Source organism: Grampus griseus (genome assembly GCF_964374135.1).
Source record: "Grampus griseus genome assembly, chromosome: X".
In the NCBI taxonomy this organism is placed as follows: Eukaryota; Metazoa; Chordata; class Mammalia; order Artiodactyla; family Delphinidae; genus Grampus; species Grampus griseus.
In genome coordinates this window covers 92,383,473-92,397,779 of record NC_138999.1, presented here as the reverse complement: position 1 = coordinate 92,397,779, position 14,307 = coordinate 92,383,473, and the positions used below count along the sequence as shown (strand labels likewise).

Sequence of the window (14,307 nt, the reverse complement as noted above, 5' to 3'; positions counted from 1 at the left end):
TTTTTTTGATGAAATGTCTATTCAAATCTTTTACCCAGTTTTTGATTGGGTTGTTTGTTTTCTTAGTATTGAGTGGTAAGTGTTCTTTATGTATTCTGAATACAAGTCCTTTACAAGATATATGCTTTGCAATTATTTTCTTCCAGTCTGTTTCTTTTTGTTTTCTTAATGGTGTTTTTTGAAGCACAAAAGTTTTTAATTTTAATGAAGTTCAATTTATTAATTTGTTCTTTTATGACTTGTGCTTTTGGTATCATATCTAAGAAATCTTTGCTTAATTCAAGGTCAGAAAGATATTCTCCTATGTTTTCTTCTAGAATAGTTTTAGCCTTTACAATTATATTTATTATTAATTTTGAGTTAATTTTTCTGTGTGAGATAAGGAATCAAAATTCATATTTTTGTATGTGGATGTCCAATTGTCCCAGCATTGTTAATTGTAAAGATTATTATTTCCCCATTGAATTTTCTTGGCACTTTTGTAGAAAAATCAGTTGATCACAAATGGTAGTGTTTATTTCTGGACACTCATGTTGATTCCATTGATCTATATGCGTACACTGTATATATGCCTATCCTTATGCTCTGAATCTCTTTACCTTTATAGTAAGTTTCAAAATCAGATAGTGTAACTCCTCCAATTTTGTTCCTTTTTCTCAAAATTGCTTTGGTTATTCTAGTTCCTTTGTATTTCCATGTAAATTTTAGAAGCAGCTTGTCAACTTTTTTACAAAAAAAGCCTGCTGGAGTTTTATACAGATTGTGTTGAATCTGTAATTCAATTTGGGGAAATTGCTGTTTTAATAATATTGAATATTCTAATCCATGAATATGGAATGCATCTTCCTTTATTTTGATTTTCTATAATTTATTTCAGCAATGTTTTGAATTTTTCAGATTATATTTACTTCTTTTACTAAGTTCTAAATATTTTATTCATTTTGAGGATATTATGAATAGAATTTTTCTTATTTCATTTTCTGGTTGTTACATGTAAATATATAGGAATACAGTTGTATATCCATCTTGTATTCTGTGACTAAACTCTTTTATTAGCTATAGTAGTTCAGTGCATACCTTAGGATTTTCTACATAGACAATCATGTTGCCTATGAATAAAGACAGTTATTTTTTCCTTTCCTATCTGGTTCCCAGTCTAAGGGGGAAAACATTCAGTTTTTAACCATTAACTATGATCTTACCTCTAGGGTTTTTGTGCATGCTCTTTAGCAGTATATTACTTTCTTATGGGTACTGTAATTACCATAAATTTAATGGCTTAAAGCAACACAGAATTTTTCTCTTACAGTTCTAGAGGTCAAAAGTCCTAAAATCAAGATGTCCACAGGGCTGCATTTCTTCTGGGGTTCTCTAGGAGAGCCTTTTCCAGCTTCTGGAATCCACCTGCATTGCTTGGTTAATGGCCCCTTCCTCACATTACTCCAACCTCTACTTCCATCCTACCTCTCCTACTGTTTCTGACTCTTCTTCCTCCTTCTTATAAGGACCCTTGTAAATTACATTGGGATCACCTGCATAATCAGTGACTTAATCACATCTGCAGAGTTCCTTTTACCGTGAGACATTTTCACAGATCCTAGGGTGTAGGATGCAGGCATCTTTGGTGCCTACCACATGCACGTAGAGGAGATTCCCTTCTATTCCTAATTATTTGAGGATTTTTTGAAAATCATGAATGGGTGTTGGATTTTTTGTACTACTTTTTCTGCACCTACTGTAGTGAGCATGTGGTTTAAAGTTTTAATCTGTTAACATGACATATTTTACTAATTGATTTTTAGATGTGAAAACAATCTTTCATTCCTGGGATAAATACACTTATAAGTGTATCATGATAATCATTTTTATATGTTGCTGGATTAAGCTTGCTAATATTTTGTTAAGGATTTTTGTGTCTGTTTTCATGAGGGATATTGGTCTGTGGTTTTCTTTTCTTGTGATGTCTTTCCTTAGCTTTGGTTTCGGTGTAATAATGACATAGTAGAATAAGTTGGAAAATATTCCCTCCTCCTTTATTTTCTGAAAGTGCTTGTGCAGGGTCGATATTATTTCTTAAATATTTGATAGAATTCACAAATGAAACCATCCGTACCTGGACTTTTCTTTGTGAGCAGTTTGTTGATTACTAATTCAGCCTGTATATCTTATAGGTTTTTCAGCTGTTCTTCTTGAGACTGCTTTGTTAATTTATATCTTCCTTTGAATTTGTTCATTCATCTAAGCTTTCTCATTTGTTGGCCTAAAGTTATAATTAATGTTCCCTTTTAATCATTTCCATTTCTATAGGGTCAGTAATGATGCCTCCCTTTTAATTATTGACTTTAGTCATTTTTGTCTTCTCTCTTATTTTCTTGGTTGGTCTAGGTAAGGGTTTGCCATTTTGTTAATCTTTTCAAAGAACCAGCTTTTGGTTTCATTGATTTTTCTCTACTTTTAATGTTTTGTGTTGCACTGATTCCCTAATCTTTATTATTTCCTTCCTACTCCTTTGTATTTAGTTCGCTCTTTTTCTACTTTCCTAAGTTGGAAGCTCAGATTATAGATTTGAAAACATTCTTTACTGATATAAGTGTTTAAAGCTTTGTACATTGTTTTTTGTTTGTTTCTTTTTGTTTTTTGTTTTTGGCCAGTGACAACATCACGCACAGAGTGCATGATGCATTTTATTTTTTTTTATTTATATTTGTTTACATCTTTATTGGAGTATAATTGCTTTACAATGGTGTGTTAGTTTCTGCTTTATAAAAAAGTGAATCAGTTATACATATACATATGTTCCCATATCTCTTCCCTCTTGCATCTCCCTCCCTCCCACCCTCCCTATCCCACCCCTCCAGGCGGTCACAAAGCACCGAGCTGATCTCCCTATGCTATGCGGCTGCTTCCCACTAGCTATCTACCTTACGTTTGGTAGTGTATATATATCCATGCCTCTCTCTCGCCTTGTCACAGTGTACCCTTCCCCCTCTGTGTATCCTCAAGTCCATTCTCTAGTAGGTCTGTGCCTTTATTCCTGTCTTACCCCTAGGTTCTTCATGACATTTTTTAAAATTCTATATATATGTGTTAGCATATGGTATTTGTCTCTCTTTCTGACTTACTTCACTCTGTATGACAGACTCTAGGTCTATCCACCTCATTACAAATGGCTCAATTTTGTTTCTTTTTATGGCTGAGTAATATTCCATTGTATATATGTGCCACATCTTCTTTATCCATTCATCCGATGATGGACACTTAGGTTGTTTCCATCTCCAGGCTATTGTAAATAGAGCTGCAATGAACATTTTGGTGCATGACTCTTTTTGAATTATGGTTTTCTCAGGATATATGCCCAGTAGTGGGATTGCTGGGTCATATGGTAGTTCTATTTTTAGTTTTTTAAGGAACCTCCATACTGTTCTCCACAGTGGCTATATCAATTTACATTCCCACCAACAGTGCAAGAGGGTTCCTTTTTCTCCACACCCTCTCCAACATTTATTGTTTGTAGATTTTTTGATGATGGCCATTCTGACTGGTGTGAGATGATATCTCATTGTAGTTTTGATTTGCATTTCTCTAATGATTAATGATGTTGAGCATTCTTTCATGTGTTTGTTGGCAGTCTGTATATCTTCTTTGGAGAAATGTCTGTTTAGGTCTTCTGCCCACTTTTGGATTGGGTTGTTTGTTTTTTTGTTATTGAGCTGCATGAGCTGCTTAAAAATTTTGGAGATTAATCCTTTGTCAGTTGCTTCATTTGCAAATATTTTCTCCCATTCTGAGGGTTGTCTTTTGGTCTTGTTTATGGTTTCCTTTGCTGTGCAAAAGCTTTGAAGTTTCATTAGGTCCCATTTGTTTATTTTTGTTTTTATTTCCATTTCTCTAGGAGGTGGGTCAAAAAGGATCTTGCTGTGATTTATGTCATAGAGTGTTCTGCCTGTGTTTTCCTCTAAGAGTTTGATAGTTTCTGGCCTTACATTTAGGTCTTTAATCCATTTTGAACTCATTTTTGTGTATGGTGTTAGGGAGTGATCTAATCTCATACTTTTACATGTACTGGTCTAGTTTTCCCAGCACCACTTACTGAAGAGGCTGTCCTTTTCCACTGTACATTCCTGCCTCCTTTATCAAAGATAAGGTGACCATATGTGCGTGGGTTTATCTCCGGGCTTTCTATCCTGTTCCATTGAGCTATCTTTCTTTTTTTGTGCCAGTACCATACTGTCTTGATTACTGCAGCTTTGTAGTATAGTCTGAAGTCAGGGATCCTGATTCCTCCAGCTCCGTTTTTTGTTCTCAAGATTGTTTTGGCTATTCGGGGTCTTTTGTGTTTCCATACAAATTGTGAAATTTTTGTTCTAGTTCTGTGAAAAATGCCAGTGGTAGTTTGATAGGGGTTGCATTGAATGTGTAGATTGCTTTGGGTAGTAGAGTCATTTTCACAATGTTGATTCTTCCAATCCAAGAACATGGTATATCTCTCCATCTATTTGTATTATCTTTAATTTCTTTCATCAGTGTCTTATAATTTTCTGCATACAGGTCTTTTGTCTCCTTAGGTAGGTTTATCCCTAGATATTTTATTCTTTTTGTTGCAGTGGTAAATGGGAGTGTTTTCTTGATTTCACTTTCAGATATTTCATCATTAGTGTATAGGAATGCCAGAGATTTCTGTGCATTAATTTTGTATTCTGAACTTTACCAAATTCATTGATTAGCTCTAGTAGTTTTCTGGTAGCATCTTTAGGATTCTCTATGTATAGTATCATGTCATCTGCAAACAGTGACAGCTTTACTTCTTCTTTTCCGATTTGGATTCCTTTTATTTCCTTTTCTTCTCTGATTGCTGTGGCTGAAACTTCCAAAATTTTGAATAAGAGTGGTGAGAGTGGGCCACCTTGTCTTGTTCCTGATCTTAGTGGAAATGCTTTCAGATTTTCACCATTGAGGACGATGTTGGCTGTGGGTTTGTCATACATGGCCTTTATTATGTTGAGGAAAGTTCCCTCTATGCCTACTTTCTGCAGGGTTTTTATCATAAATGGGTGTTGAATTTTGTTGAAAGCTTTCTCTGCATCTATTGAGATGATCATATGGTTTTTCTCCTTCAGTTTGTTAATATGATTTATTACATTGATTGATTTGCGTATATTAAAGAATCCTTGCATTCCTGGAATAAACCCCACTTGATCATGGTGTGTGATCCTTTTAATGTGCTGTTGGATTCTGTTTGCTAGTATTTTGTTGAGGATTTTTGCATCTATGTTCATCAGTGATATTGGCCTGTAGTTTTCTTTCTTTGTGACATCCTTGTCTGGTTTTGGTATCAACATGATGGTGGCCTCGTAGAATGAGTTTGGGAGTGTTCCTCCCTCTGCTATATTTTGGAAGAGTTTGAGAAGGATAGGTGTTAGCTCTTCTGTAAATGTTTGACAGAATTCGCCTGTGAAGCCATCTGGTCCTGGGCTTTTGTTTGTTGGAAGATTTTTAATCACAGTTTCAATTTCAGTGCTTGTGATTGGTCTGTTCATATTTTCTGTTTCTTCCTGATTCAGTCTTGGCAGGTTGTGCATTTCTAAGAATTTGTCCATTTCTTCCAGATTGTCCATTTTATTGGCATAGAGTTGCTTGTAGTAATCTCTCATGATCTTTTGTATTTCTGCAGTGTCACTTGTTACTTCTCCTTTTTCATTTCTAATTCTGTTGATTTCAGTGTTCTCCCTTTTTTTCTTGATGAGTCTGGCTAATTGTTTATCAATTTTGTTTATCTTCTCAAAGAACCAGCTTTTAGTTTTATCGATCTTTGCTATTGTTTCCTTCATTTCTTTTTCATTTATTTCTGATCTGATTTTTATGATTTCTTTCCTTCTGCTAACTTAGGGGTTTTTTTGTCCTCCTCTCTCTAATTGCTTTAGGTGCAAGGTTAGGTTGTTCATTCGAGATGTTTCCTGTTTCTTAAGGTAGGATGGTATTGCTATAAACTTCCCTCTTACAACTGCTTTTGCTGCATCCCATAGATTTTTGGGTCGTCGTGTCTCCATTGTCATTTGTTTCTAGGTATTTTTTGATTTCCTCTTTGATTTCTTCAGTGATCACTGCGTTATTAAGTAGTGTATTGTTTAGCCTCCATGTGTTTGTATTTTTTACAGATCATTTCCTGTAATTGATATCTAGTCTCATAGCGTTGTGGTTGGAAAAGATACTTGATACAATTTCAATTTTCTTAAATTTACCAAGGCTTGATTTGTGACCCAAGATATGATCTATCCTGGGGAATGTTCCATGAGCACTTGAGATAAATGTGTATTCTGTTGTTTTTGGATGGAAAGTCCTATAAATATCAATTAAGTCCGTCTTGTTTAATGTATCATTTAAAGCTTGTGTTTCCTTATTTATTTTCATTTTGGATGATCTGTTCTTTGGTGAAAGTGGGGTGTTAAAGTCCCCTACTATGAATGTGTTACTGTCGATTTCCCCTTTTATGGCTGTTAGTATTTGCCTTATGTATTGAGGTGCTCCTATGTTGGGTGCATAAATGTTTACAATTGTTATATCTTCTTCTTGGATCAATCCCTTGATGATTATGTAGTGTCCTTCTTTGTCTCTTCTTATAGTCTTTATTTCAAAGTCTATTTTGTCTGATATGAGAATTGCTACTCCAGCTTTCTTTTGGTTTCCATTTGCATGAAATATCTTTTTCCATCCCCTTACTTTCAGTCTGTATGTGTCTCTAGATCTGAAGTGGGTCTCTCGTAGACAGCAAATATATGGGTCTTGTTTTTGTATCCATTCAGCCAATCTGTGTCTTTTGGTGAGAGCATTTAGTCCATTTACATTTAAGGTAATTATTGATATGTATGTTCCTATTCCCATTTTCTTAATTGTTTTGGGTTCGTTATTGTAGGTCTTTTCCTTCTCTTGTGTTTCTTGCCTAGAGAAGTTCCTTTAGCATTTGTTGTAAAGCTGGTTTGGTGGTGCTGAACTCTCTCAGCTTTTGCTTGTCTGTAAAGGTTTTAATTTCTCCATCAAATCTGAATGAGATCCTTGCTGGGTAGAGTAATCTTGGTTGCAGGTTTTTCTCTTTCATCACTTTAAATATGTCCTGCCAGTCCCTTCTGGCTTGCAGAGTTTCTGCTGAAAGATCAGCTGTTAACCTTATGGGGATTCCCTTGTGTGTTATTTTTCTCTTGCTGCTTTTAATATGTTTTCTTTATATTTAATTTTTGACAGTTTGATTAATATGTGTCTTGGCGTATTTCTCCTTGGATTTATCCTGTATGGGACTCTCTGTGCTTCCTGGACTTGATTAACTATTTCCTTTCCCATATTAGGGAAGTTTTCAACTATAATCTCTTCAAATATTTTCTCAGTCCCTTTCTTTTTCTCTTCTTCTTCTGGAACCCCTATAATTCGAATGTTGATGCGTTTAATGTTGTCCCAAAGGTCTCTGAGACTGTTCTCAGTTCTTTTCATTCTTTTCTCTTTATTCTGCTCTGCAGTAGTTATTTCCACTATTTTATCTTCCAGGTCACTTATCCGTTGTTCTGCCTCAGTTATTCTGCTATTGATCCCATCTAGAGTATTTTTAATTTCATTTATTGTGTTGTTCATCGTTGTTTGTTTCATCTTTAGTTCTTCTAGGTCCTTGTTAAATGTTTCTTGCATTTTGTCTATTCTGTTTCCAAGATTTTGGATCATCCTTACTATCATTATTCTGAATTCTTTTTCAGGTAGACTGCCTATTTCCTCTTCATTTGTTAGGTCTGGTGGGTTTTTATCTTGCTCCTTCATCTGCTGCGTGTTTTTCTGTCTTCTCATTTTGCCTGTCTTACTGTGTGTGGGGTCTCCTTTTTGCAGGCTGCAGGTTCGTAGTTCCCGTTGTTTTTGGTGTCTGTCCCCAGTGGCTAAGGTTGGTTCAGTGGGTTGTATAGGCTTCCTGGTGGAGGGGACTAGTGCCTGTGTTCTGGTGGATGAGGCTGGATCTTGTCTTTCTGGTGGGCAGGTCCACGCCTGGTGGTGTGTTTTGGGGTGTCTGTGGACTTATTATGATTTTAGGCAGCCTCTCTGCTAATGGGTGAGGTTGTGTTCCCGTCTTGCTAGTTGTTTGGGATAGGGTGTCCAGCCCTGTAGCTTGCTGGTCGTTGAGTGAAGCTGGGTGCTGGTGTTGAGATGGAGATCTCTGGGAGGTTTTCGCCGTTTGATATTATGTGGAGCTGGGAGGTCTCTTGTGGACCAGGGTTCTGAATTTGGCTCTCCCACCTCAGAGGCACAGTGCTGACTCCTGGCTGCAGCACCAAGAGCCTTTCATCCACACGGCTCAGAATAAAAGGGAGAAAAAGTAGAAAGAAAGAATTAGTAGAAGAAGAAAAAAAGAAAGAGAAAGAAAGAAAGAAAAAGGAGGGAGGGAGGAAGGAAAAGAAGAAAGAAAGAAAATAAAGTAAAATAAAATAAAGTAATATAAAATATAATAGTTATTAAAATAAAAAAGTAAATATTAAGAAAAAAAAGGGACGGATAGAACCTTAGGACAAATGGTGGAAGCAAAGCTATACAGACAAAATCTCACACAGAAGCATACACTTACACACTCACAAAAAGAGGAAAAGGGGAAAAAAATCATAAATCTTGCTCTCAACGTCCACCTCCTCAATTTGGGATGATTCGTTGTCTAAAGGAGGGAAGGAAGGAAAGAAAGAAAGAAAGAAGATAAAGTAAAATAAAATAAAGTTATTAAAATAAAAAATAATTATTAAGAAAAGAATTTTAAAAAAACCAAAAACGGACAGACAGAACCCTAGGACAAATGGTGGAAGCAAAGCTATACAAGACAAAATCTCACACAGAAGCATACACATACACACTCACAAAAAGAGGAAAAGGGGAAAAAATCATAAATCTTGCTCTGAACGTCCACCTCCTCAATTTGGGATGATTCGTTGTCTATTCATGTATTCCACAGATGCAGGGTACATCAAGTTGATTGTGGAGCTTTAATCCACTGCTCCTGAGGCTGCTGGGAGAGATTTCCCTTTCTCTTCTTTGTTCTCACAGCTCCGAGGGGCTCAGCTTTGGATTTGGCCCCGCCTCTGCGTGTAGGTCGCCGGAGGGCGACTGTTCTTTGCTCAGACAGGACGGGGTTTAAGGAGCCGCTGATTCAGGGACTCTGGCTCACTCAGGCCGGGGGGGAGGGAGGAGCACAGTTGCAGGGCGGGCCTGCGGTGGCAGAGGCCGGCGTGACGTTGCACCAGCCTGAGGCGTGCCGTGCGTTCTCCTGGGAGAGTTGTCCCTGGATCCTGGGAACCTGGCAGTTGCAGACTGCAGAGGCTCCCTGGAAGGGGGCGTGTGGATAGTGACCTGTGCTCGCACACAGGCTTCTTGGTGGTGGCAGCAGCAGCGTTAGCGTCTCATGCCCGTCTCTGGGGTCCGCGCTTTTAGCCACGGCTCGTGCCCGTCTCTGGAGCTCCTTTAAGCAGCGCTCTTAATCCCTTCTCCTCGCGCACCAGGAAACAAAGAGGGCGGAAAAAGTCTCTTGCCTCTTCGCAGGTCCAGACTTTTCCCTGGACTCCCTCCCGGCTAGCCGTGGTGCACCAGCCCCTTCAGGCTGTGTTCATTCCGCCAACCCCAGTCCTCTCCCGAGCCTCAGCTCCCAGCCCCGCCCGCCCCGGCGGGTGAGTAGACAAGCCTCTCGGCCTGGTGAGTGCCAGTCGGCACCGATCCTCTGTGTGGGAATCTCTCCGCTTTGCCCTCCACACCCCTGTTGCTGCACTCTCCTCCGTGGCTCCGAAGCTTCCCCGCTCCGCCACCCGCAGTCTCTGCCCGCGAAGGGGCTTCCTAGTGTGTGGAAACCTTTCCTCCTTCACAGCTCCCTCCCACTGGTGCAGGTCCCGTCCCTATCCTTTTGTCTGTTTTTTCTTTTCTCTTTTACCCTACCCAGGTATGTGGGGGGTTTCTTGCCTTTTGGGAGGTCTGAGGTCTTCTGCCAGCGTTCAGTAGGTGTTCTGTAGGAGTTGTTCCACGTGTAGATGTATTTCTGGTGTATCTGTGGGGAGGAAAGTGATCTCTGCATCTTACTCTTCCGCCATCTTCCCAGAAGCTCCTCTGTACATTGTTTTATCTGTATCCATAAGTATTATGTTGTGTTTTCATTTTCATTTAGTTCAGAGTATTTTAAAATCTCCTATGGAAGTTCTTTGACCTATGGATTATTTAGAAGTGTGTTGTTTAATTTCCAGATATTTATATTTTCTCAGATTTCTTCTAGCAGTATATCTCTAATGTGATTCCATTATGGTCAGAGAAATACTTTGATTTCAGACTTTAAAATTTTTTTGAAGCATACTCTCACCTTGGAACCCTCACTCCAATATCAGGATGATAGATTACTTCACTTCCTGTAAGGCTTCTCTCAAATGTCACCTTCTCAATGAGACCTACTCAGACCAACAGTAAAATTGCAACCAACACTACCACCACCTTCTAGCCCTTCCAGTTATCCCTTATGCTGCTGTACTTTTTCTTTTTCATAGCACTCATAACCTTCTAGCATACCATATAATTTACTTAGTTCTTTGAAGATAGGGATCTTTGTTTTATTAATGTGTCCCAAGAACCTAGAATACTACCTGGATCATAATAGTCACCGAATAAATATTTTTGAGTATATACATTAGTATATTCATCCACTTGGTCATATGTAACCAAAATTTGTTCACTTTTGTTGTAATATAGGATTTCATTATATAAACTTACTACAATTTTATAATTGATTCTTCTTAGGTGGATACTTATATTTTTGCTAGTTTCAGGCCTGTTATAAATAGTACTGATCTAAATATTCTTATTATTGTATTCTGGTGCACTATGCCCAAATTATTCTAGGGTATATATGTAGGAGTGGAATTGATGGGTCATATTATGAGCATATATTCAGCATTAGTAGGTAATGTCATGGTGATTTGCACTGTGGCTGCACATTCCTACCAGCAATGTATGGGGGCTCCATTTGCTCTACAGCCTCACTGACATGTGGTATTGGTATTCTTTTTTATTTTTTGCCAATATGGTATTCCCTTCTTAATTAGTATTTCCCTAAATTCTAATATTGAGCACTTTTGCATATATTTATTAGCCAGTGTATTTCCTCTTTTGTGAGGCACCTTTTTCTGTCTTTTGCCCATTTTCCTAATGATTGTGTTCTTTATCAGTTATTTGTATAGCAAATATCTTTTTCCATTCCGTGAGTTTTCTGTTTAGGATATTTTGATGAACAGAAGCTTTTAATTTTAATGTAGTTGAATTTGTCGATATATTCCTTAATGGTTAATGCTTTTTGAGTCTTAAGAAATCCTTCCATAAATATTCTTATACCTTGCTGGTGGAAATGCAGAATAGTACAATTCCTACAGAGTGGAATTTAGCAATGTATAGAAAAATTACATACACATTTGCCTTTTATCTCAGCAGTGCCACTTCTTGGAATCTATTTCAAATATATACTGAGAAAATACAAAATCCTGTATGCAGAAGGCTGTTTGTCAGGGCATTATTCACAATAGCAGAAAAGACTGGAAACAACACCGAGGTGCATCAGTAAGGGAGTAGTTGAATAAACTATTGTACATCCACACAATGAAGTACTATGCAGCTATAAGAAGGAAAGGGAAGAGCTCTATACATTAATATGGAATTATCACCAGGATATATTGCTAAGTGCAAAAAAGTAAATTGTAGAAAGTGAAGTAAGTTACCTTTTACGTAGGACAGGGGGTGTAATGAATTTTTTATATATATATATATATATATATATATATATATATATATATATATATACACACACGCACACACACACACACACATACACATAAATATGTGTGGTGTGTTTGTGCCTATTTGCTTATATTTCAAAAAATAAACAATGGAACCATAAATCCAAAACCTAATAAAATTATAACTTATGGAGAAGGAAAGGAGTGGGATGAAGGGGACAGAGGTGGAAGTGAGACTTCTGTGAAGGTACTGTATAACACAGTTTTCACTTTAGACCCATGTAAATGTTTTGTGTAGTTTAAAAATTTAATCAAAAGGGAAAAAAGATCAATCCTTAACATTTGTAAACAGCCTGAAGCAAATGAGCCTAACTATGAATAAAGTTGGTAGCATAACCATATAGAGAAAATAATTATTTAAAATAACTTCAAAACAGTATTTGTATATTCCGAATGGGATATATTTTAAGGTCAAAAGTAACTGCAAAGAATTATAAAACTGTATTAAGTAGTTTTGTTGTTGATAGTCATATTAGTATTGTTGATAACCATATTAGTATTGTTACTGACACTTAAAAGTTCTATATATTGTAGGAAAAAGCTAATAAATAATTTTGTTAATATCATTAGGAGCCAATATCTTAAGCACATGTGAAAAGAGATACAAGTCAAAAATCAAGGAGTTTGAGTTAAAACCTTGTAATCTTAAATTTGAAGTGGAAATACCAGTATGAATTTATGATTTATTTTTCGTAAAAATTTTCCTACCTTTGTTCACTGAAAAGGCCTAGAAGCAACAACAACTCAACATTTATGAACAGAACTAGCAACGTATTGTGGTTTCTAAACACTATTTCCCACTAACAGGAGCCAGTGGTCCTTAGAGAAATATTCCAGCTTTGAGTCAAGAAATATGCAAGATGAGCTTAAGACATCTTGCTGTGCCAGAAAACTGGAAAGCAATACAGGAGCCAATTTTAAGGGACTTTCACTAGTCCTGAGTGGGATAATTTGACTACTAAAAAAAATGACTACATTTAATTGAAACACATCAAATATATGAAAATACAGGTCTCACAATTATACTAAAAATAATCATTTTTAACACTTTTAAAGTACCAACTTGGGCTTCCCTGGTGGCGCAGTGGTTGGGAGTCCGCCTGCCGATGCAGGGGGCGCACGCGGGTTCGTGCCCCGGTCCGGGAGGATCCCGGGTGCTGCGGAGCGGCTGGGCCCGTGAGCCGTGGCCGCTGGGCCTGCGCGTCCGGAGCCTGTGCTCTGCGGCGAGAGAGGCCACAGCAATGAGAGGCCCACATACCGCCAAAAAAAAAAAAAAAAGTACCAACTCATTACTTTTATAGTTGGTAAATAATGGGAAGCAAATCAAGCATTTATCCTGCTTTTGCTGTATGAACTGTATGTAGGGAAACCACATAGTTGATGACGGTAAGTCCATTATAGAATTCCAGATAATAAATACAGAAGAAATAATAGAAATAATAAGTACAAAATAAATAATAGAATTAGGGGAGCCCCGTTTTACAACTCTTAATAAATTAATGGATTTAGGCAATGGTCATCAATAGATGCAAAACCCCTTAGGTGAAATGTGAATGGGAAAACTTCATAATGGAAAGATCAGACTAATACCACCTGAATCCACTGATCAATTTTAGCATCACTAGAAAGGGGACCACTAAACATTATGTGCCTTATGACATGATGTAATAGGAAATACACATCTATATAATATAAGGAGGATTCTTGCCTAAAAATATTGAACCCAAATCTAAATCAGCACTATCCAATTCACCTTTCTACAATGATGTAAATGGTCTTTATTCTGCCCATTATGGTATCCACTAGCCACATGTGCTTGTTGAGCATTTGATATTCCTAATTTAACAGAGGAACTGACATTTTAAAAATTAATTTAAATAGACTCATGTGGCTAGTGGCCACATTGAAAGCATAGCTCTAGTTTTAACTGCCAGTTTGTAAGAAATAGAGGGGATTGAGGAACAAGTTAAATAATATGAGGAGCAGCCAGTCAAATTCATTTGTTCTATGAACAAATGATGTGGTTTCTCTATAAATCAATGGGATGGGGAGGAAACAGGTTGGAGGGGTGGGAAAGAAGGGGCACTGTTTGTTTGTTTTTTTAATGAGGCTTAAAAGATATAACAGCCAATGGCTGGTTTAGATCCTAAACCAAGTGTAAAAAGATATCTTTGAGAAAATCAGGGCCATTTGAATATGAACTCAGTAGTAGATAATGCTAAGGAATTATTATTAATTTTGTGAAGTGTGATAATGCCATACTAACATTTTTCAAATGTCTTTATCAGTTAGATGCATGTACTTGCATGACCCTGAGAGTGAGCACCTCAAATTTTGTACCCCAGGTGCCTCACTTGCCTTACCATAAGCCCAGCCTTGCCCAAGATGCACTGTAATAACATAGCTATATATTATTGTCATTTTTCACAGGTTGTAAACACCTGCCCCAGCAGAGTTTCATTATCTGAGATTCAAA

General features: G+C 37.2%; 1 protein-coding gene across 1 annotated transcript in view; it reads left to right on the top strand.

The window, feature by feature from the left end:
* Positions 1–14,307, top strand: part of RBM41 (RNA binding motif protein 41) — a gene marked incomplete at its 5' end in the record, with an annotated part of 69,697 nt that overhangs the window by 25,967 nt on the left and 29,423 nt on the right. The gene's annotated exons all lie outside the window — the stretch shown is intronic.